This window comes from Lissotriton helveticus, chromosome 1_1 (assembly GCF_964261635.1).
Source record: "Lissotriton helveticus chromosome 1_1, aLisHel1.1, whole genome shotgun sequence".
NCBI classification, from domain to species: Eukaryota; Metazoa; Chordata; class Amphibia; order Caudata; family Salamandridae; genus Lissotriton; species Lissotriton helveticus.
Window position 1 is genome coordinate 727,228,048 of NC_136057.1, and position 23,623 is coordinate 727,251,670.

Genomic DNA, 23,623 nt, shown 5'->3' on the forward strand with positions numbered 1-23,623 from the left:
CACCTCAGCTCTCAATATGGAAACTTCTTGTGACATATCTTGTAATGACTGCGCTTGTACTCTTGCGACATTAGTTCGTTCTTGTGGGACACTATATTTGGGTTTGAGTGTGTGCTTGCATTAAGTTATCCTCCCGTTCCCTATTCTGTGTTTGTATGTCTACAAGTGGTTGGAATCTATTAGTGCAGATAAGAATTTGGGCTACATGATCAACATCTAGAGAGAGCTCACCAGACTCACGTTCAATTACAGTTGATAAAATAGCACTATGATCCTGCGCCCCAATGCTTGTTGTGGACGGCTGTTTCTTTCTAGCCTTATAAAACATATCGGGGATAGCAGGCTTTACTTGCTTTGCAGGTAGCTTCTCTTTTTGGTTAGATTTAGTGCTGCTATTTACACACTTTAAAGGGGTTGATTCAAATATGTCCTCACAGTCACTAATAAGCGTATCTATTCTGTCCATGACACAGTTATTTGCTGCAGCCTTCCGTGAATTTTTTGCCTTTTTCCTAGTGTCACGTCTTCCCCCCTCACTCCCTTCCCCGCTTTCTTCCAGTGACTTCTGCTTCCCCATTAGCCTAGGTGTGATTGAACTAACACTGGCTACACTAGGGTGGCTAATAGCCCGATCTAACCTGCCTCTACTACTGGGCCCCATAGGCCTAAAAAAAAAATACAGATTTTAAAAAGGGGTTATTAAAACTATACAAATAACAATGAGAGAACTAGTGTGGAAGTCCAAAGGCAAGCGCAAAAAGGGGCCTGAAAAGAGGGAGGTACAGTACCTTAGGTTTTCTCAGCGTGCTTTGCTTTATGAATACATGAGTCTGAAATGAAAGGGGGGTGGCCCAGCGCTGCCTCTTCCTGGCTGTGACGGGCTAGGACGGGCCCGCTCTATGCCCGGGTGCCGCCCGCGAGCGTCCCGCATCGCGGGCGGCATTGCGCGCTTTTGTGCGCGGGCATCTGGGCAGCTCCTCCCCCCAGGCAGCAGTTTCTTGTGGGACCTGGTGTCCCCTGGAGCAGTGGGCAGAGGCAGAAGTGGCTAGAAACCCGCGTTGCGGGAGGGGTTGCACTCTTTTGAGAGCGGGCGTCTAGACAGCTCCTCCTCCCAGGCAGCAGTGTCTTGTGGGACCTGGAGTCCCCTGGAGCAGTGGCAGCAGCAGAAGTGGCAAGAAACCCGTGTCGCGGGTGGAGTTGCGCACTTGTGAGCGCGGGCGTCTGGGCAGCTCCTCCCCCCAGGCAGCAGTGTCTTGTGGGACCTTGGAGAAGTGTGGCTCACTGGTTAGAGGAGGCAGACCCTGATGCAGAGGTCAGACCCGGGACCAGGGTTCAATTCCCGACGCGGCAGGGTCTTGAGCCCAAATGTTCACGGACTCGATAATTCTCGCCTCGGTGCCTACTCGAATCATGGGTTCACACTGTGCAGCTCTGGGCAATAGCTTGCTTAATCTCCACTACGGCCCCCCGCGGCGGGATGCCTGGTCTTCACCTTGGGGATGCCCAGTAGGGGTAATCTCGCAGGGAAAGCCAGGACGGGTTCCCAAAGCAAGCGCTAAGAGACCTGTCGGTGATTTGGCGCTATATAAAATCGAAATTAACATTTAACCTGGAGCAGTGGCAGCGGCAGAAGTGGCGAGAAAAACCCCTACATACTTTCAGTCATGGCAGTAAAAATAGGACTAGCGCATTATTTGGTACAAATCTTTTTTTGTCTGCCATTTTGTAATGGCGAAGACATTTCATCCACACACTTGAATTTGATCAGTATAATACATGCTTGTACTCAATTTCATTATAATCGAGTCACATAAATAATCACTATCAAATAAATTTACAAGTAAATCTTTCAAGTAAATTATTTTTACACACTTCATATGGTTTTTATAAAGAATATCATACCAATTCGCATAATATTACAGCGTAATTTGATCATTAATGGGGTAGTGCGTATGTCATACAATGCAAGGCATACCAGTATGTACTCAACCCATATAGCAAAACAGTCTGGCCCCAGTAGGCGAACATTTCTTATCCCTTGATGCTTTGCAGTGTGGCCCTAATGGGCCATGATGCAAATACAAACATATTGAAATTAAATTCATAATGACAGTGTTCCTTATGCACAGTGTTGTCCCATTTTTTCCTGAAAACCATTACGAAGTATGCTCGTACAGTCAGTAACCAGAAATGCATTGTCCTGATAACAAAAGACAAAAAACAAGTCCACTAAATAAACATCTATTAGTGATTATTATCTACGAAACATTATATACAATTAAAAACATGTTACAGATACAGTTAAAAAGTCCAATTAGGCATAATATCCATTGCAAAATCTCTGGCCTGAATCTCACGGATATTCCATATTCCTCCATGCTATACAATGGATTTTGCCATCATCAGTTAATTACACACTCTATCAGCCTAACTGTATTGCCAGTTCCTCGCTGGAATTCAAACCTAAAGGCATTAATGTTTCAAAGTCTATTATATATTTAGACTCAAAAACCCACAATTGGCGCTCTCTGTCCCCACCAGGTCTCTGAGGTTTAACAGCATCTAAAATGACAAATGCAAGTCATTTATCATTCTGACCATGCATTGACTTGAAATGGCGGGCTACAGGGTACTGTTCATTATGGTTACGTATTGCCCTTTTGTGCTCAAGCACTCGTTTTTTCGCTTTGTGTTTGGTACTTCCTATGTAGAATTTTCTACATGTGCAAATTAAACAGTAAACACAGAACTCTGTGTTACAGTCTTAACTGCCCCTAATAAGGAAGTCCCTATTACTGTTGGGCACTCTGATTTTGGTACAATTTTTACTGTAGGTACAGGTATTACAATGCATATAACAGGAAAAGCATGTATTATTGGCTTGATGGTCCTTTCTAGACTTAGATGTAATTTGGTTCCAGCTCAGCTCATCTTTAAGAGACAAACCCCTTCTGAATGTTATTTGAGGTGCTTCATGTAAATATTTATCCAACATTGGATCAGTCTTCAGGATATGCCAATTTCGCTTAAGGATTTTGTGAACTGTGAACTTGAAATTCTTGATTAGAGTAAGTAGTTATAAACCTGATTTGTGATTATATTTCACTGGATTTTGGCTTAGGATTTAAAAGAGATACTCTTTCCAGTAGATCTACTTTGGTCACAGCTCTTTTTATCACTTTCTGGGTATAACCTCTTTCTCTAAATCCGTTCTACATGATTGTCTTTTCATTTTCAAATTCCTCTGTGGTACTGCTATTTCTTTTAGCTCGAATAATTCCTCATAAGGTATGCTTTGGATGAGACTATATGGATGAGCACTGGATGCAAACAGCAGGCTATTCCTCACAGTCTCTTTTTTGTGGAGTTTGGTTATAAGATGATTATTCTGCACCATTACTTCCATATCCAGGAACACTATCTTATTGCAACTTATCTGGGATGTAATATCAATATTGAAATTGTTGTTATTCAGAGCCAGGATAAAAGCTTCTGCACTGCTTTGATCTCCTCACCATATCAAAAATATGTTGTCAATAAATCTTGACCACAAAATTACATGTTCACCATATTTCTCAAAGCATCTGGACACTTGCTCCTCTCACCAGCCCATTGAAAGATTTGCATAGCTGGGGGCAAAGCAAGTGCCCATTGCAGTACCTTGCAACTGTTTATACAGCTTGTCTTCAAAGTAGATAAAGTTGTTTGATATTCAGTAGGCAATCATTTCAATTAGCATTTCAGTATGGAGCAATAATGAGATTGATCTTGCTCGCAAAAAATGCTGGATGGCCTTAATCCCCAGGTCGTGTTTGATTGAGGTATACAAAAAGGTTATGCCTTAGGCAATTGATATTTAATTTCAATTATATGCGCACATGCTCACCAAAAGTGGTGCATATTTGAATGATTTGATTAAAACAATTATTAGTATGTCTTCCCCATAAAGCAATAATTATGGGGATGAACACCCGTGCAGTAGAAAGGTATGAAAGTCAACAAACTGCATGTACTAAATCTTAGTTCTAAAGATAGGATTACATGAGCATTTTATTCGAAAAAAGCATTTCTACATCTGTCAAACCTTTAAAATATGTCGCCCTTCAGAAAAGGTCTCAAACAGAACAATTGCAGAGCAACACTGCATCATGTACATACACAAGCCACCAGCGACGGCTCCTCCACTATTGCGGAGGAGAGTTGTCCCTCCCCCCCAGCAGCACTTTAAAAAATGAGAAAAATAAAACAACAATTAACCTCATTTAAAACCAGTTTTATTATCTTTTTACCTAGCTTGTGCCATGGCTTGGAGGCAGGGCCAGTGTAGTGACTGTCTGGAGGGCGAGTGTTTTGCACTTCCATCACTGCACATTTAGGTTTGGCCAGCTGTCCCAGGTCAGCCAAACCCACATGTGCAGTGAAGCTCTCTCCAACCCAGCTGCATTGATGGGTTGGAGAGAGAGCAGGCACAGACTCCCAATCCCTCTTGGAATGCAAATCATCGGCACTCAGGCTAATCCTAATACGAGAGCAGCTTCAGGATTGGCCGCAGGGCAGGCTGGGAGCCTGTTCCTGCCCACAATGAAGAGGAGCAGAAGAGCGTGATGCAATGCTGGAGGGCAGCAGGGCAACAGGAAAGTTTTGTTTTATTTTTTTTCTGTTTGTCTCCGTTGTCCCCTTTCCCCCTGACCGGCCTATTTTCCCTGATATGAACCTCTCCTGTAAGCCACATGACAAGATTAAGCATTCAGCCATCTTCAGCCACTGTCTTTGTTTCCAATACACATTTTAGTTTTAGGACAGCCAATAGCAGGTATGTTATGCATGTAGCAAAGGGGACACTACCCTTTAGGAGACCCCCATTCAGCCCACCTTTCATAAAAATCTTGAGTACAAGAGCCCCCTCATTACAGTCTGTACGGGTCCCCAAAACATTTGATGATATCACTGGTAGGGCTACTTTTTAATGAAGCAATATTGTCATGGGTGGGCTCCAAGTCAAAAGACATACTGTATTGTCATTTCTCTGCTATAATTACAGAGCTTCTAGCTTTCCAATCTGTTTAAGTGTTCAATTTTATGGATTTGGTTCCCATCCTATTGCCCGTACCTCTTTAAGCAATGCAGCGGCTTCTCTGCCTGTTCTTTATATGGCAGCACTTAATGTGTCAACCACGTTGTATGTTTTCCCAGATGATGACCTGATGTACGGTTAATTTCAAAAAGGGGGTGGTGATGGACGGTTAGAACTCACAAATGGAAGGGCCACAGGTTGGAGAGTCCAGTATGGAGACCATACATCCCAGAAGCCAGCTGCCCCATTGAAAAGAATGCATCCAGATTTAACAATAGATCATATCTTGCACTATGAAGAACCTTGAGCTTTGGAAGAAAAAAGTGAGAAAGTGCTGTAAGAAGCAGCAAAACTGCAAGAACCTGAGAAAGGAAAATAATCAGCCTGAGTCAAAAGGAAGAGCATCAGCTATCTCATAAAAGTATACAATGCACTAAAAAAACAAGTACTGCAATTTCATGAGGCACTGTAGAAGAATACTTGCCATTGCAAGAGGGATAGGGGTTGGAACTGCTAGAGGGAAAAGCAGTGCAAGTGAGAGAAGGGCATGTTATTTGAGGGCAGGAGATGGGATCTTTAGGAGTGTGAGGAGGTGTCAGGTTAAGCTAGCCTTGTGTGCTGGACCCAACAAGAGGAATGCTCTCTTCCATCTCTTGACAGCCCCACCAGTGACCACATATATAGAATTCCGAAAGTGATAGAAGTGCAGAAATGGGAATGGGATAAGAGTGAAAGCATAGAGGCAGAACTTCACCACTTTCTCCTCTTGAATTGGCTGGTCAATGAAGTGTGCAGAATGTAATACATTTCCGTAAGACAAAAGAAAAACCCCGAGTGGATGACTGTTCAGAGAACAAGTGTAACAGCAATTGTAAATGATATCCCTGGAACTCTATCTACGGGAAACAAGAACTATGTACTTCAATATGGAAACAGTACTTTCTGAAAACTAAACATGCTATCAATAAAAGTCTTATAGGTATAAATATTCTTCTTGACTTCCGTAAAGGTAGAAAGATAACCAATATTCTTACTATTCTGTTGTTCCCTAATCTAGCAATGGTATATGTTTTTGAGAACTCTTCATACCATAAACATAACCCCTGTAAGCATACATGCATAGAGCCTCTTAAAGCATCTCTCTTGTTTTTTCACAGGGTACCGTAGTAGAATATAACCCTTGTTCAAACATTTCTGCTAAATCTTCAAGACAATAGTTAAATGTTTGTTTTGATCAAAAACACAACTTCAGAATAGTCCTCTGTAACCTCGTCATAGGATCTAGCCTCAATCTTAGCACTTAAGATACATGTTAAAGAGAAAATTTGGTTTTATCACAAAGATGACTTCAGAATATTTCTCTGTGATCCAGTGGTGCATACGAAAAATCCTTTTAAAGCTATGGGTCCCTGCGAGGAAAATCAAGAATTCATTTAGTGAGGTCCTGGCTACAGCAAAATTGTAGCATTATTGCCTAACAAAGAACACCATGCACCATGAGGAAGTTCTATAGAACTCTGCAAGAAATGGTGGCCTTCTGGGAGTTGTAGTTCACCGTCAGCATGCTGCCACGCAATGTGCCCCTCACATGCATACCCCCTCAATCCAGACCAAGCCATTCCTCCACCAGCATTTTATTCACTGAAAGGCACTCACGGCAGACTTTTTTGAAGTACTGCCTCCATAAGCGTGGGTTACACAAAGCAATAAGCAGAACCTTCAGTCACACTTCCAGGCAATAGGCAGATACAAGCACTTTATGGAGGAGTAGGGTCACCACCAACCACAAAGTCAGATTCTGAATGTGACTAGAAGCATATGGACAAAGGGGCAATTTTTAAAGACTTAACCTCTGGACAAACAAAACTCAATAATGCAAATAATCATACACCAATTTAACAGGCCATGACAAAAACAAAAAGGGTGTCTTTAACAAGGTAACTCATTCATCCATTCATTCCTTCTTTATTCGATCAAGTTAAAAATGATCATAAAAGTGCACATAAATACATCATAAAATTGTACAGATTTTGATTGTAAAAGTTACATATACTTCAACATGATTCTAGGATACAAAACACGGATACATTAAAAAACTTTAAAACAACAGAAACTATTTCACTTGCACGCAAACCTCTTCCTCTTCCTCATACAGGCCCATAAGAATGACACTACTGAATAGCAAACCAAAGAGTCAGGTAATGATTTTAGAAAGTAGAGAGCCACCTGACACTGCTTAAAATTACCTTTCTTAAAATTGGGTTTAAGTAGTCATTTCTTTCATTCTTATATAGCCTGCAGAATAAAACGAAATGCAATTCAGTTTGGGATGACACGTTATCGCAAGGGCAGGGGCTAAGCTCAGAGTGGTTATATTTTTTTCCCGGATACCCTAGCATAAGAGGGATCAAATTAGTGCAGAACCTAAGCAGTATAAATCTGTGTTGGGCCCTACTTACATTCACTAAGTAAGAGAACCCCCTCCTGTTAATGGTGGATTGAGGCTGTATATGCGAACGGTATGTTTCTCTTTTGTAGTTCTCTACGCTTGTACTCAGACATTAGCAGGAACATGTTGGCACCTTCTGCTTGGAGACCTTCTTACAGGTCAATGGGTCTTTGAATAATACATGGAGGCCAATTGCCCTTAGCGCAGTCTCAACATGGCTAAGCCACCTAGATCTTTTCCACTTATCGGTGGTTAAGCAACTCGTTATCGATTGTGTAAGTGGCACTGTATCTCTTCTCCATATTGAGTGCCAAAGGAGGAGTGGGGCTAGTTGGATGTAATTTGAGATATAGGGCAAAACTAGTTCTGTGTGGAGGATGCTATTTGCAATGGATGAAGGGAGGTCCACTATGGATTTAAAACATTTATATTCAATCGTTTATAGTGGTGTTGGTGCCATCACGCCCCAAACGCCAGCTCCATAGGTCGCTGCTGACTTTACTCTTGCCTGGTAGATATTTTTTATTAGTAATAAGGGTTTAGCTCCCAATTTTCTAGCAAAAGATTTTACAGCAATAACACCTCTCTCCATCACCATCTTTCTTCCTTCCACCAGTTTCGCCCAAGTCAGATCTTCATTGAAAAGAATCCCTAAATATGGGAAACAATCCACTACCTCTATTTCTTCCGCTTCTGCATGGAATTGCGGTATTTTATCTCTTTTTGTTGTCCTGGTACTATCATAAAGGACTTTGTTTGATTCACTTTCAAATAAAGTGAGTCCATAAATGTGACATACGCGGTTATCAACCTTTGTCACCCAAGGCCCGTTCTGGCAATTATCACCGCGTCATCCACATAGGCCAGTAATGGTAGCATATGATTTTCAAAAATAGGGGCATCACACGTGGCCCTGGTAAGTGCTTCCTCCATTCCGTTTGTGTATATGGAGAAGAGAAATGGGGCCAATACGCATCCTTGCCTTACTCCTTTGGAGATTTTAAAAGAGCGAGTGCAGTCTCCATTTTTGGTGTAACACACTGATGCAGTCGCATTAACATACAACTGCCTGATAAAATTTAATATAGCTGAATCTATCCCCATCATCTCCATTATGTTCCATAGCTGATCATGGACCACGCAATCGAACGCGGCGCTCAGGTCCATGAATGCCATGTAGATTTTCCCATCCTTCATTCTAGTATACTTTCTATGGTCAACGCTAAATTCAAGCATTGATCCACAGTGCCCATTCCCTGCTGGAATCCATATTGGGCCTGAATTAAGATGTTATTCTCCTTTGCCCATCCCTCTAGTCTAGATAGGAGAAGGCGGCCCATAAGCTTTGATGTTATATCCAGCAAGGAGATTGGTCTATAGTTCTTTGGGCTTGCCCTATCGCCTTTTTTGTGAATGGGTACAATGACCCCTGATGACCATGAGGGGGGGGGAGCCTACCAGGGCTGTTCAGGATGTTCGTCAGGAGTGGTATCCATAGGTCTGGATTTTCACAAAAAAAGTCAATTGGGACGTCGTCTGGTCCCGGAGCCTTTCCCAGACTACACAAGTCCAGCCCTGCTTTAATGTCTAAAAAAGAGACACTGGGCGTATTTCCGGTGCTGCCACCAGTTGGGATGAAATATCTGAATTTGAGGAAAAGATGTTCCCAAAATGGGAGACCCAAGGCTCCTCTTCAACATTTGCATCTACAGTTGGGTCACTAGCGGTTTTAAAAAAAGGTGCATTTACTAGCTTCCAGAATTTGCAGTTATTGCCTGAGTTAGCTGACTTGTCTAGGTCGGCCCATAGATCCTCCCTGATTTCCTTTTCTCTACTTTTGCGTGCTAGTTTATATGAGGTCCGCAATGTTCTTATCTGATGCTGGCTTCCAGGTCTAGTCTTTAGGGCGTATAACAGAGCCTTTCGTGCTTTTGTACACGGTGAGTCAAACCAGCCTCTGCCTTTTTCTTTTCTTTGTTATTTTGTTCTAGTAAGGGCCGATTTTATGTTAGCTAGGATATTGCAGAAAGCTCTGACAACCTCGCCTGCACCCGCTTCTGGATCTAAACACAATTGTATGTTACCTTGTGTTTTTGATATGATTTCTGGAATCATCTTGATTTTGTCTACGTGTGCCCATTGTAACTGAACCCCGTTTTTCCTTGCCACTATTGGTGTTTCAACAGTAGTGCGCCTTTGTTTCTCCCATGTTGATATTATCAACTCTAATGAGACTATAGCGTGATAGCTAAAAGTTGTGAAGGAGTTCCCTATCTTGGTAACCCTTACACTAAGAGGAGGGGTTAAAAGTATGTAATCAATCGTGGACTCATTTCGGTAAAAGGTGTTCAGCAGAGTATCTGTTACGGGGTCTGGGTCGCCAATTATTTCCATGTTTAGGGAGGCCATTAGTTTATTTAAGTCATTGCCATACTCACTGTGTGTGAAATGGTGTATTGAATTTCCCACCATATTCTCAATTCCACAGACAGGCAGTATGTTATGTTTGCACGGGTGTATATTATAAAACAAGGTAACTCATTTAAACAATATTTCGACATGTTTGTGTTTGCATGCATTAGCAAATTTAGAACATACCTATTGATTTTGCTATTGCTTTTTCATTCAGGTGTTATTCAGCCATTCTTCAGTAGCACACATGAATAAGTTGACCATTGTGTGGATTGCAAAAAAAATTCTACCTAATGCACCACTCCCACGATAACAACCACTTCAGTAGTAAAATCTGAGAGTGTCATTGATGGGATCGCTAGCCTTTAGCCTGAGAATGTTACTAATAACCCACTATTGGTCCTCCTCCACTGTAGTAGAGGATCGACTACTGGTCCTCTTCCACTGTAGTCGGGTGGCCACTATATCATAGGATGCACCTCAAACACAACTGAGCTGCAGCATCTTTCCTTTTGGTATAGTAAGTCTGCGAGTCTCCTACTGGAAACGAGTTAACCAGGGCAAACATGTGACTCAGTTGGTAATGGCATATTCGACACAAAGTTGCAACAGCTCAATATTCATAAGTCCAAGAAAGGTGAAGTGGATGTGAAAGTAGGCGTTTAATTACTTTGGCAGTTGACTCGAATATTATCTTGCTGAACACTTTTCATCCATATCTGGAATTTGGTAATGCTGATTTCATAAAATTTGAAAGACATTCAGTTCTTACTCCAGAGTGATGCTGTCAAAATATTTTTAAAAATGTGTTCTACCATCTTTCTGAAAAATTACAATATGTGGAAAATGTAACTGCCAGAATAGCCACTCTTAAGAAAATATATAGCAGTGAAAAATATTTTCAAGTGGATCTAAGCTACAGAGACAGAAGCATGATTCAAGAAGTGCATACATGAAACATTTGCTATGTCAAATATGAGAAAACTGCAGGTGCTCTATCCATAGTACTCGCTCAATGTAGCCCTTGTTTAGCAGCGTGCACACGGGACTTACTAATCAACCACACCAGTAGTCTAGGGTTAAGACTACAGGAATAGCATCCTATAATTTATCCATTTTAGCAGTGTGCTAGAGAGTTCCTGTTAGCAGCCAGACATTTCCCTTGAACATTGACAACTGTGTTATGCCACAGGCCAAATTCTTTAGGTAAATGAGGAGGGCTACAGTCATCAGACCCAAATCACTGCCTCCATTCATATCACTCTCAGTCTGGACTAAGCAGGTCAATGCATTTAGTATGTTTAGGTTGGAGCTTTCCTTGCAGGGTTCTAGAAACACACCAACACTGTTATAGCTGAATTAATGATACCAGGGACATTGAAATGTGCATGCCTTAGACAGAAAGACTATTAGTTTGAAACTGTGTCTAGTTCCCTGGTACTCCCCTAGGTTTCAACGAAAGGGCAGAAGATACCTGGTTGAAATAGTCACACAAAAAAGCCACCAGCATTCCCCGGTCTGAATCTAGGACAAAATAGCAGAGTCAAAAAGAAGTCAAAAAGAAAGACAGCAAATCGCGGGACAGAGTCAAGTCCAGTAGGTCAGACATGCACTACTCATGCACTACTCAACACCATCCCTGCATTGGCATTGAGGGACCAATTATCTCTGGAGGAAATCTGAGGGAATTCCTCTGACAAGCTTTAATTAGGCAGTTCCATCTGGTAACCATATAATACTGAACCACACATCACAAAGCATCAATGTTGTAATGACAACATTAAGCATATCACACCTCATCATAACTGCATAGGTGAGTAAAAGTTCAAAAGACCAGACCTACTATGGAGAGATCCAAAGGATTAATCCATAAGCCAGTGAGAACTGTCATAGTCCAAGAAGAACGTGAAAAACGAGAACAAGAACAGACTGCTTTCATATGACAGAAGAGGTGCACTGCACACGATCATAAGCTTCACAGAGAGAAAATACTACATTGTCTGGCAGTAGCCTTAGTGCGTGGTGAAAAACACATAAACACAAGTTACCATGGAAGGCTGTGAGACTTCACTGCAAGTGGAGCACCCTGCAGTGGGCAGTCTACCACCAGGTTTTCAGAGACCATGGAATAGTACCTTAGACAATTTAAATGCTACTCCAAACCATTGGGAATAAGCATGGAGCAAAGAGTTAAGTATGCAAAGAAAATAAGAGGGTGGAGCTACTGCTGGGCTTGTCAGTGAGTAGTGGAAAGAAACAGATCATAATGTACAAGAGACTCATCTGGATCCTCCCTTCTGTCTTTGTGACTTCTGGCCCTCTGTCCCTGGTAACTTCCATCTCTATCTTCTGATGGAAAGGTGGTCAATGAGATCACCATGCTGTCAAATCATCCAGTTTACTTTAACAAGACTCCTAAAGTAAGCAGGGGCAAGCAAACCACCATTGCAACAGGCCCTTAAATGTAACTTTTTCAGCATCTATGACCAACTGAAGTGTCTTTAAAAAACGTATGCAGTGCTCTGTTCACCTCCTTATGTCTCATGTCAATCTTGTTCCTGCTCATTCTCACTCTAGCAACACCTTCATGTGAGAAAAGTGATACAAAGTCGACCCTTTTCTTCTCCTCCCCTTTTACCTTCTTCCCTATTACACACCCATAACTGCCTTGCCCCACAAAACACATTTTATAATCTTTTAAAAAATGTCGAAGTATCCTGCTACACTTCCTGCAAATAAACAGTTTATTTGCAGTTTTTCCTTTTTTTAGGAATTTCCCCCTATTTTCCCATAAGGTTTCAGAAGAAAATGAGGCATTATTGTTAACATGTAGGCAGAAAGAATGTGTGGGTGCAGCCGAAAGTATGAACCTAATTCCCTCAAATTCTCCATTGAACCATAACCCCCTCATAGAGCATGAGATTATGTAACCTTTATACTCCCAAACAGCAAATGTACATTTATTTTCATTTTAGGTCAAGAGTGCAACTTATTTTTTTAGCGATTTTTTAAGTAGGTTTATTATCTCTGGAGTAAAAGTGCTTGCTGGTTGTCCAGGAAGGCCCACCCACTCAAGCCCGTCTATCTGCAACATTTAAAAATCTTTCGACCATCGATTATATTTTCTTATCAACATCTCTGGCAACTCAACAAGTTAAACTGGAGATCCCCACTCTTACAGAGATTGATCATAATCCCTTGACTGCAATAATGGATCTACAAGTTCCTGTTGCTGCCAAAGTCACCGAAGTGGAGCACTCAATGCAGGTCGATGTCCATACTCTAGTTAGAAGAATTAAATGGTATTCTCTATGCGCTGATAAGGTGGGCCTCTGGCTCACGGAAATAATTTTAAACTTTACTCAATGCTTTTTCACTGAGTATCCTCATAGGTGGGACACTGCAATCACCAAACTAAGAGACCTCCTAATGGGTCCCGAAGTTAACGACAGATATCCTAGGTGCCCCTTGCAGTGGACCCTCAACTTGGCTATAATCAATCAAAGAAGAGCCCTGAGGAGGGCTGTGCACCAGCATAAAGTCAATGCTGCAGTGCTCACTGCCAAAAACATGGCCTCATTACGTAAAGCCTACAAAAATCAACATGGGAAGCTAAGAAACAAAAGAACAGATGGAGTGGCTAAAAATACATGGCCTGTTAAAAGAAAAAAAACTGACACATTTCTGGAATTATATAAATAAACTTCGCTCCTCCAATAAGAGCAGGGGGAATGATCCAGCGGGCTTTTGGAAATATGTCATAAGCAACGCTACCCAACTCTACTATATACACCATCAATCAATAAACTCTCATAAGGCCCATAAATCTAACATGACATATTATAACCAACTGGATCATGTGAAAATAATTAACCTATTCACAAATTATATACATTTATATACAACCATGGTAAATGAATTCATTGTACTATACAAACCTACAAGCTAATTAAGCCACTGTGGCGATAAGATCTAACTATGAATAACCTATACATATGAAAATAACAAGACCAGCTTGATTTCCAAAGTAAGATTTTTATTAGCTACTCATTTGGAAAATGTATTAGAGATTTTATTAAAGCATTTTTATTTGAATCATTGCAAATAGTTATGACAATTTTATTATGAATCAAAATTATTGTTGCAAATGAAAAGTTATCAGCTTGGCATTTTTCAAAACCTAAGTCCCTAACTAATGCTAGCTATAAGGAAAATTAAAAGTAAAGTCTTTGAGGGCTCTTACGTGCTCCAAGAGAAGTCCAACAGCATAACGCCCTCATCAAAAGGTCTGCAAAGAGAAGCATAACTCTTCCACGGGGTAAGAGTTTTTATACCTTTCTACGCTAAGCTAATCTAAAATTGTATATTTTTCTCTGCTGAAATGAAGTCCCATTGGCTCAAAAGTGACAAGCGACATGTCACCAGATTTCAGAATTACAGTTCCGTCATCATTCTTAGAGACCATTGTCTCCGGTTTTCGAAAGACGCAGTTTCCTCCAGTTCGATACATTGGCAACAAAATAAAGTTTTCAGCTTCCTCGGATGCATGAAAATTATAAGCCTTTCGCCGGTTCCTGGCCTTGGCCTTGTTCGGCAAAGAGAATGTCATCTCATCGTAACAAACTTTTCAGACGGAAAAAAACTGAAGCCATCACAGACTTATTCTGGCTCCAAGCAGATTTTTGCAAGCACGGAAAGTTTTCACTAGGCCCAAAGCCTCTTTATTAACTAATGTATAAACAAACACAGGAAAATAATTAATGCGAGAAAAATTATTTGTTCTGTTGCCACCCTTTATTGCTAATAACCAACCCATTAGTCTGAATTATCTAGCAGAAGCAAACAAATAAAGCAGCATTTTATATCTACCATTCTTCTTATTATCCAGCAATGTTCTTTAATGCACCTATAGAGAATAGAGTGACACCACATAGACAGGGAAGCAAAATAAGCACATGCCATTTATTCTAAACAGCTGCAGTTAATTTTTGACATGACAAATAAACACGATTAATTTATTATTTTCACAAACAAGGAAATGCAACATAATGCACGTTTATGAGCACAGATGTTAGTATCCCGCGTTTGTCAGGTGTAGATGCAATTTAAACTAGATTAAATTAATACATACACAATACAACTGTTAATTTTATTATTTTATTATGGAAGTGTGACTTCACGAGTCGAAATGAAAAACATTTTTGAATCTCGCTCCATCAGGAACACGGTCACTGAAGAAGCCTGGTCACCCAACAATACTGCTGTGAAAAGTCCAGATGTCACCCAACAACACTGCTGTCAAAGTCCAGACCTCACTGAGGCCGAAAACAGTCTTATGATAACATGTCAATGGATATCCGTGGGTTGACCACTTTGGCCCAGGTCTCTAGGCTTCTGAAATCCATGAAAAATGACGTGCCCCAGGGCCTAATGGTTTTCCATCCCCTGTATTTAAATGTGAGCTGGATGAATGGGCCAAGCTGTTATTCTCGCTGTATAACTATGCATGCACTACATTCCAGATCCCAGACTCATGGAAAGGTTCGATTTTATGCCCAATTTTCAAAAAAGGAGATCCCTCCTCCCAGCTAATTATTGACTCATAGCCCTACTAGATCTTGAGGCTAAGGTCTATGCCCGGTGTCTTCTTAAGGCATTAGAAGAATGAGATGCAGAAAACAATATACTACCAAACTTACAAACTTGGTTCCGAGCTTCTGCCTCCACCATTGACAACATCACAGCCATAGCTATCCTGAGTTATCAAGCAGTTCAAAGAAGTCAGCTTCCCCTCTTTTGCTGCTTTATAGACCATAGTGCTGCCTTCGACAAAGTGTCTCGTAACACTCTTTTGAAGAAATAAGACAAGTGGGGATCCCAGGGAGTCTGCTCGGAGCCCTAATTTCATTGCATAAGACCACAAGGGTGCATGTTAGAACAGGCCCCACGTCTGTCTCTGCAAACATCTCTACATTAGATGATCTAAAGCAAGGATGCGTCCTTGCACCCCTCTTGTTCAGCCTTTACACTGCTGAGCTCGGGCGAAACCTTGAACATAGCAGTCTGATTCCACGACAATTGGGTTATGCAAAATCAAATCTGCACATATTACAATATGCTCAAGACATCGTCATAATGGACAGCGCCAAATCTGGCCTTCAACGAGCCCTATGTAAGCTTGATGTATACAACAAAGCGAACGCCCTTAAAATCAATCAGGACAAGACTAAGGTCCTGATTTTTGGTCACTGCAATATCAGGTCTGCAAAGATTACATCTACATCAAAGTACAATTATTCGGGGGTATGGTTTCGTGAGTCTTCCAGACCATCTGTCAACTTAGCTGCCCTGAAAAAGAGAGCCGGTCCAGAACATACAGCCTTACCCGACTCAATCAGTCCCTGAGCAGTCCCTCAGCAGATCCTATACTGAAGGTGATTAAAGCCACCTTGCTTCCCGCCCTAAGCTATGGGCCTCAGGCCTGTCCCAATGCATGTACAGCCAGTCTTGACCATGCCCAGATTACTACTTAAAAAAAAATCTTTTGACTTCCCGAAATATATACATAGGGCAAGACTACGACTGGAGTTGGGCCTTACAAGACAATCTCTCTCCTGTGAGCAGACACCCTCAAGTATTACATAGGGGGTATTAAAAGCCGCAGATAACACTCTTAAAGCCTGTTTAAAAGAACCTTTGCTAGTTCTGGGAACCCATGTAACTGACAAATTGTAAAAGCCGTAAGTTCCCTACAAATTGAGGAATCCTCACTAACAGCAGACTTTGTTCCCTCACAGTCTGGAAAAGGGTTATAATAAGCAGGCAAGACAAATATCATTCCAGATGGACCTCCGGGCCTTAAAATCGTCTACTATTCTGCTCCTTTTGAATGATTCGTACCTCCCAGGGCTTCCGCAACCATATCTCTTTGACAGTTTAAACACATCGGCCCGCAGAAACATTATGCTTATTGGTCTTCTTGGCCTGCGAGCCACTGCTTGGTGGGGGCTGGTGAGGAGGGGGCTTGTAGATTGTGCAATTACAGGTCCGAATCATGGCTACATCTTCTGTGCTGCTATCCTGCCTTGGATGCCCTTAAAAGAGTCCTCCTAAAGCCATTATATCTAAAAAGGGGCATTAATCAATGCTTGGAGGCACGTGGTTTCTGTTTTACCCGAACAGATAGTCAAATGCTTGCAAGGTCCGGAAAATATGTGAGAACTTTGGAAAATCTATTTTCTCCTCCCGTAGCCTCTCCTCACTTGGTCTTCATATCTCAAAAACTTATCACAAACTACTTTGCACTATGTCTCAATGTTTCTCCACTTCACTGAGTCAAAATGTTATTTTATCTTCGATGCCGATGTTTTTACCTGGGATTATGGCCATTGTATAAGATTGCCTTGTCTGAATAATGTGTTTTAAACGTGATGGTCTGCTCCGCCCTGCTGTTGATGATGTAAAGATGTATCAGAGGCATTTCCATTGCAATGGTTTTTATTAGCTGCGCCAAAATTAATAAAATCTTGAAATCTTGAAATCACACACTCAACAGAATGGGGCATCTCTCACTTGTCCCAATCCACTGTGTGCTTGCCCAATTTTCAGAGATAAAAGTGACTTCCTATATTATGATTTGTCAGTCTTGCCAACGAATTCTATTGCATTTATTAGTACGTAAAGTCGAACTCAGGCCAGAGACTTTGACCACTAGAAGACTGATAATTTGGTCATTTTTAAAATTAAACATGTTGTCCACTTCCCCATGACTTGAACAAATTAAGCAGTGACACTTTTATGAGAGTGACACCTCTTATCAAGGTGTTTGTCTCGGGGCAACCGACTTGCGATACTGATTTGTGGCACTCAGGGTAACTTACTTTTCCAGATTGTTACAGGTTTTTATCCTGTGTCTTCACTAACCCCCACATGCATCATTCGCATTTTTTAGAAATGCAAAAAATGCGAATTATGAAAAAAAAGTTTGATGCATCCCAAAAATGGTTTTTGCATTCGCAAACGGCTGATTTTTCCGATTCGCACCGTTTGCGAATGCAAAAACCAATGATGCATGTGCCCGTAAGTCTCCTTTACCTTCATTTATGTGTACAAGAGTTTCACAGCTGTACAATATTTCATCCAAATGCTCCTACCTGAAGTTCAAACCGCAGAGTATCCCACTTGTTGAAAGTAAGCAGGCACCTATACATTTCTATGACTTCCTAATGTTTGCCCCCACATGCATCAACCTATTTAGGAAGTGCAAACGGTGCGAATCGGTAAATTCGGCCGTTTGCGCTTCCTAAATACGTTTTTGGGATGCATGAAACATTTTTTCAAAATTCGTTTTTTTTTGCATTTCCTAAAAATGCGAATGCATTTAAGGAATCACATTTGTGCGATTCCTTAAATGCAATGCATCAATTTAAAAAAAAAATGCGAATTTTGAAATAGGAAGTGCAAATTAACACGAGGTTCACCCTCGTGTTAATTTGAGAATTTCTTTCAAAAAGCACAAAAATGCATTTTGAAAAGTGTCATGTTACAGACACACATGTCCTTAGGACATGTGTGTGTGAAACATGTACTTTAAAATACATTTCAGGGGGGCAGGGGGGGGGGTCCTTTGGACCCCCCTCTGCACCCTTGCAATGCATCAACAATTTGCGATTTCCTAAAAAAAGAAATGCAAAACGGCATTGATTCCCATGGGCCTCTAGGCCCATAGGAATCAATGTAATGCCATTCCTTAATTGCGATTCGCAATTAAGGAATAGCAAATTCCGAAATTTAAGAAATCCTAAACATTTGGAGGATTTCTTGATGCATAGGATTTTGCAATTCCTAAATAGCGATTCCTTAATTTTCGCTATTTAGGAAATGCAAAATCCTAGATTGATGCATGTGGCCGATGGTTCCAACGACCCAAATCTGCAAATCCCATTTTCAAGGAGTTTCGATTGACATCTTACCAATATATGCCTGAAATCACATGCGTTAAAAAATAAAGTCAGCATTACTTTTTTGCAGGCCATACGTTCAAATGCGGGAATCATCAGCAGCACAGTGAGAGTGATAGAGCGCGCGAGGCCACCCGGCCAATAGTTTTCGCCGTTTCCGGCTTCAGGGCCCATATACTTTCCAAATCACCATATACATCGATCGGGTGACTTCACGAGCTCTACCAGGTTGAGGTGTGTGTGTTCCCTGCTACCAAATTTCGGTGCACCCGACTTACCATCCACCGATGCGGGTGCCTAATGACCACAATGAATCAGGGAGCTAGCTGTAAAAGAAAGGCAGCAAAATACAAACCCAAACAATAACATTCAAATACTGTTTAAATGACCACGGACAAACTGGAAGTTTTAAAATGTTTATCTAAATTCAATATTTTCTTGCATGAGGTACAATAAACAAGGCAATCAATAACCAAGATAACGTAAATCACATAGGCAGAAAGAAATAATGACAGAGTAATCATCAAGGTACTAATAAAATGTAGCGAGAAAATACTATGTAAGTCAGTATTATCTAAACAGGGATAGGCTAAGTGTGTGTGACTATAGGAGAGCTTATAATGAATAACACGCTTCACTTAAGGTGAAGGGGCCTTTGAACAATCTAGGCAACGAAGTTCTAGACCATATCAGGAAATGACACACTGCTATGCAAAATATAATTTCTAACAAATGAGAAGGCATAGGAATAACTTTGCAAAAATTATAAATGACTTTTCAATAGTTGCAGAAAGGCATGGAAAATATCACATATGCAATGTTGAACTTTATTAAAGCAAAAGTTTGAAATTCAGAAGGTGCAAGATTTTCAAGAGGTTCAGAGCAATATTTACCTAGAAAGGTGTGGAAACCAAACCCTGGCCACGGGTCAGTTAAGGACAGGAAACCCTCGAGGAAGGATACCCCTCAAAGGACAGCAGGTGCAGAATGGACACCCAGGATAGGACAGGATACCCTCGGAATAGGAATCAGGACAGGACCCTCAGGACAGGACAGCAAACCCTCAGGACAGGACCCTCTTCAGGACAGGACCGGAACCCACAGTTCGGAAGCAACGCCTGCACTCCACCCGCTCTGCAGCTATCGATCAAGACCCCGATTGAGTCAGCGAACTCCCAGCTAAGTGCTTGCCAGCACTTTAAGGTTCAGTAGAACCTTAGTCTATGGTCAAATTCGGACAGAGTGCTCCGCAGCGCTCTGTATCTTCAGTCACCTATTGAGTGCGTTGGGTCAGTGACAGGTCAGCTAAACCAGACAAGTCGGACGGTTCACTAGGTGAACCCAGGGTAGATATACAGTTTAGGGACAGTGTACCACCCCCCAATGTTGCAAAGTGTCAGAATCCCTCAATTTCGATTGGTCCTAAGGTAGGGTTTGGGTAACACACCAATCACAATACACGAATTGAAGCCTTCATTAACATATTTGGGTACCGCCTAGCAGGTTTGGGGTTCCCATGAGAAGTTACACGGCAAACAGTAGCGCAACATTACAATGTATCATATAAGGAGCCACATTCGCTGTTCTTGCAGGGCAGAGGTGACTTTCTCAGGAGCATCTTGCCCATCACTGCCAACTGGCGGTGTTCCATCAGCCAAGGTCCCTCGTGCTGCCGAATGTCGCACAGGCGCAGAAGGGACCTCCAATATGGCTCTCCTCTCACTCAGACCCCCATTTCCCGCGGTACATGAAAAGTAAGCGAAAACAAATTAATACATAATAATGTCATTATGAAAATACATCACAGGGTTTGTACTTTTAAATCATCATCAAGAAATAAACTTATTGCATAAAATGTTAGCTACATTGACACGGACACAAGAGCAGTGGCACGAGCAGTACCACATGATAAGCACAGCTATGAATTACGCATGCGCATAACTTTCCCTCCACTTCTGCAGACGCGTCAGGACACGTGAGTGTGGCTGACGCATGCGCAGTAACTAAAATACAAGCGGCGGCCAATTTTTAGGGACACGGATTAATTCATTAGAAATACACATAGGCAAGCTTCGGGAATTTTGCCTAAACAAAATAAAGGTTAGTAAAACATACATTTTTGTTACCTTATTACACATAAACGAGGTTCTTGATTTCGGCAAGCCGCAAAATATGCGAAGCTTTGCTTCATCAATCCCCTCTTTGATGATATCTACTATCATCACAAATTATAATGGAACCAGATGCCAACTTTCTTTCACACTTTATAAAGTTCTATTTCTTCCAGCAACCGTTCTAACTTTTCTCTTTCAGTTTTAGCAGGGTGAGAAGTCTTCACCTTTTTGTATATCTGATCATTCACTTCCTCTAATTCAATCTCATCCACACTTCGTTTCACTCCTCTTGCATTTACCTCGTGCTTTTTGGTGCGCTTGCGGTATTTACAGCATAAGAAAATGGAAAGTATAATAAGACCTATAATACCAATTGGCATCAGAATTTTGAATAATAAGCTTTTACCTATGCTAGCAAGCCAATGACCTACATTTGAGAGACCATCTACCAGTCTCTTCCAGGCACTATCAACCTCGAGTGGTTTGAGTTCCTTTGCCAAATTAGTAATGTTTTTCACATATCTTTTGATCTGCACACTTTTATCCGGAATATAAGTGCAACAATGTTGCGCCTTCAACATCCGGCAGACTCCGCCCTCTTTCGCTAATAAGGTGTCAAGAGCAAGTCGATTTTGTAAAACCATTGATCTGATCGCAACCATTTCGGTATTGACCAGCAGAAATCCATGAGCTGTTTCAGTAGACAGCACATCTACTATAGTAGACAATTTGCAAATTCTGTGAGTATTCAGAACCACTCCCACTCCAGGTATCAGTGCACTGAAAATACTACCCATAATTTCACCTATACTTTCTCTTTTACTACGCACTAAGCCATTAGTATCTTCATTGCTTCCAGCTTTTCCATTCACATGGTATATTTTCGGGAAAACAATGCCAAAGTAGCAGCTCCCATACCAGTGATCCGGCAATTTGAAATAAGCCTTGTCCCCACAAATATAATAAATTCCAGGAAACACAGGCTCTGACCCATTTTTGAAACCCCAACCTCCAATTACCTTGTAATTATGTTCGCATTCACTGGAACCAATGAAAACATTATTATAATAGCTAGTCTTCTCGCGGTGAAGACATAGCTTGCCTTTCTTTTCAAAATCCAGCAACAGAGCAGGACCCGCTCCACCAGATGATGTGCCTTCCATGTTTTCTGCCCACTTTGGCTTTTTCTGACTTTCGTCATTAGCCTTCTTCTGAATTTTAATTCTCCTTTTCTCTGCCATGTTCAGGAACATCTTTTCCTGCTCACGCAAAGAACAAGTCAAGTTATCTCTGTGTGCGTCTGCTATGTCAATGTTCCCTATAGTCAGAAAGTAGTCTCCCATATATCTTATGGTGTCAGTTTTGGTATGTACAGGATTCAAGTTCCCACGTATAGGAAGTTCAGAAAAGATCACGTCATTGTTAGAGTAATAATACTGTAACGGTCCCCTTTTGTAAAATAAACTAGCTAAAATGCTACAGGAAATTCCATATGTCAATGGCAGATGATGGTATGTCACGCCTTCAGCCACCGAAGTAGGTAGCTTCATGCAGACATAGCAATCTTCAATTTCCATAGTCTCTACATAGTGTATTAATAAGTTTGCGAAAACATTTAAATGTGTCCTGTTCTTCATTCCATGATAATGTAGTCCTCCCTCATCTGATGCTTCTAAGTCTCGTTTAGTTTGTCTCAATGCTCTCTCATGTCTTTCTACACTCTGTGTTGTTAGCTCCTCATTGTCAGTATTTACAACTTCAGTAGGGACAATGTTAGTATCTTTACTTACAGCAAAGGGAATGAAAATTGTTAATCCTATCCAGATAACTATCAGTACTACTACACTACATATACACACCTTGCAACACGTCTTAAAACGGCTGCAACTAGGTCTACCATTCACTGTTGAATCAGACATTTTAGCTCAGAAGGAGTGTTCTCACCCCTCTTTTTAGCTTTTTACACAACTAGCTTACTTTGTGCAAATTCACGGTGGTTCGTCTTCCTCTTCAGCTGAGTACTCTGGGACAGGTTCTCCGTCGCTCACGTCAGTTATATCAAGATCTTCAAGTTCTTCCAAAACCAGTGTCCATTCAGGAGACTTGTACTTTTTGTTTTGTCTTTTTATTCGCTCACTCCTTCTTTTGGAAGAGTCTTCTTCTTGCTCTGCTATTCGAGCACTTCTTCTTGCCTCTGCACGTTTTTCTTCCACTGTCTTTATCCTAAGTCTCAATCTTTTTACAAACCTAGGCTCAAGGTTGTTTCTTTTCTTTAGTCTCTTAGTCGGTACTTGGACTTCACTTTCTTTTCTTATTTTCTTGTTCTCTCTATCTTGTGGTAATTCTTCTCCACTTTCTTCTCCTACTTCCCTTATCTGGCTAGTTCCAGGGCTAGCATCAAATTCTTCTGCCTGGTTGCTAATCTGGCCTTGTTCAGGAATATTTTGTTTTTGGCTTTCGATGGTCTTTATTTCTGTTTCTGTTTCCTGAACCCGTTCTTCTAACCCTCTCTGATCCTGTTCAAGCACTTCGATCTCTTGATCTTCTTCTGCTCGAACTATCACTGTGTTTCTAGTCTCTCCCTTATCTGCATCAGGTGTTCGCGGTGGTGTAT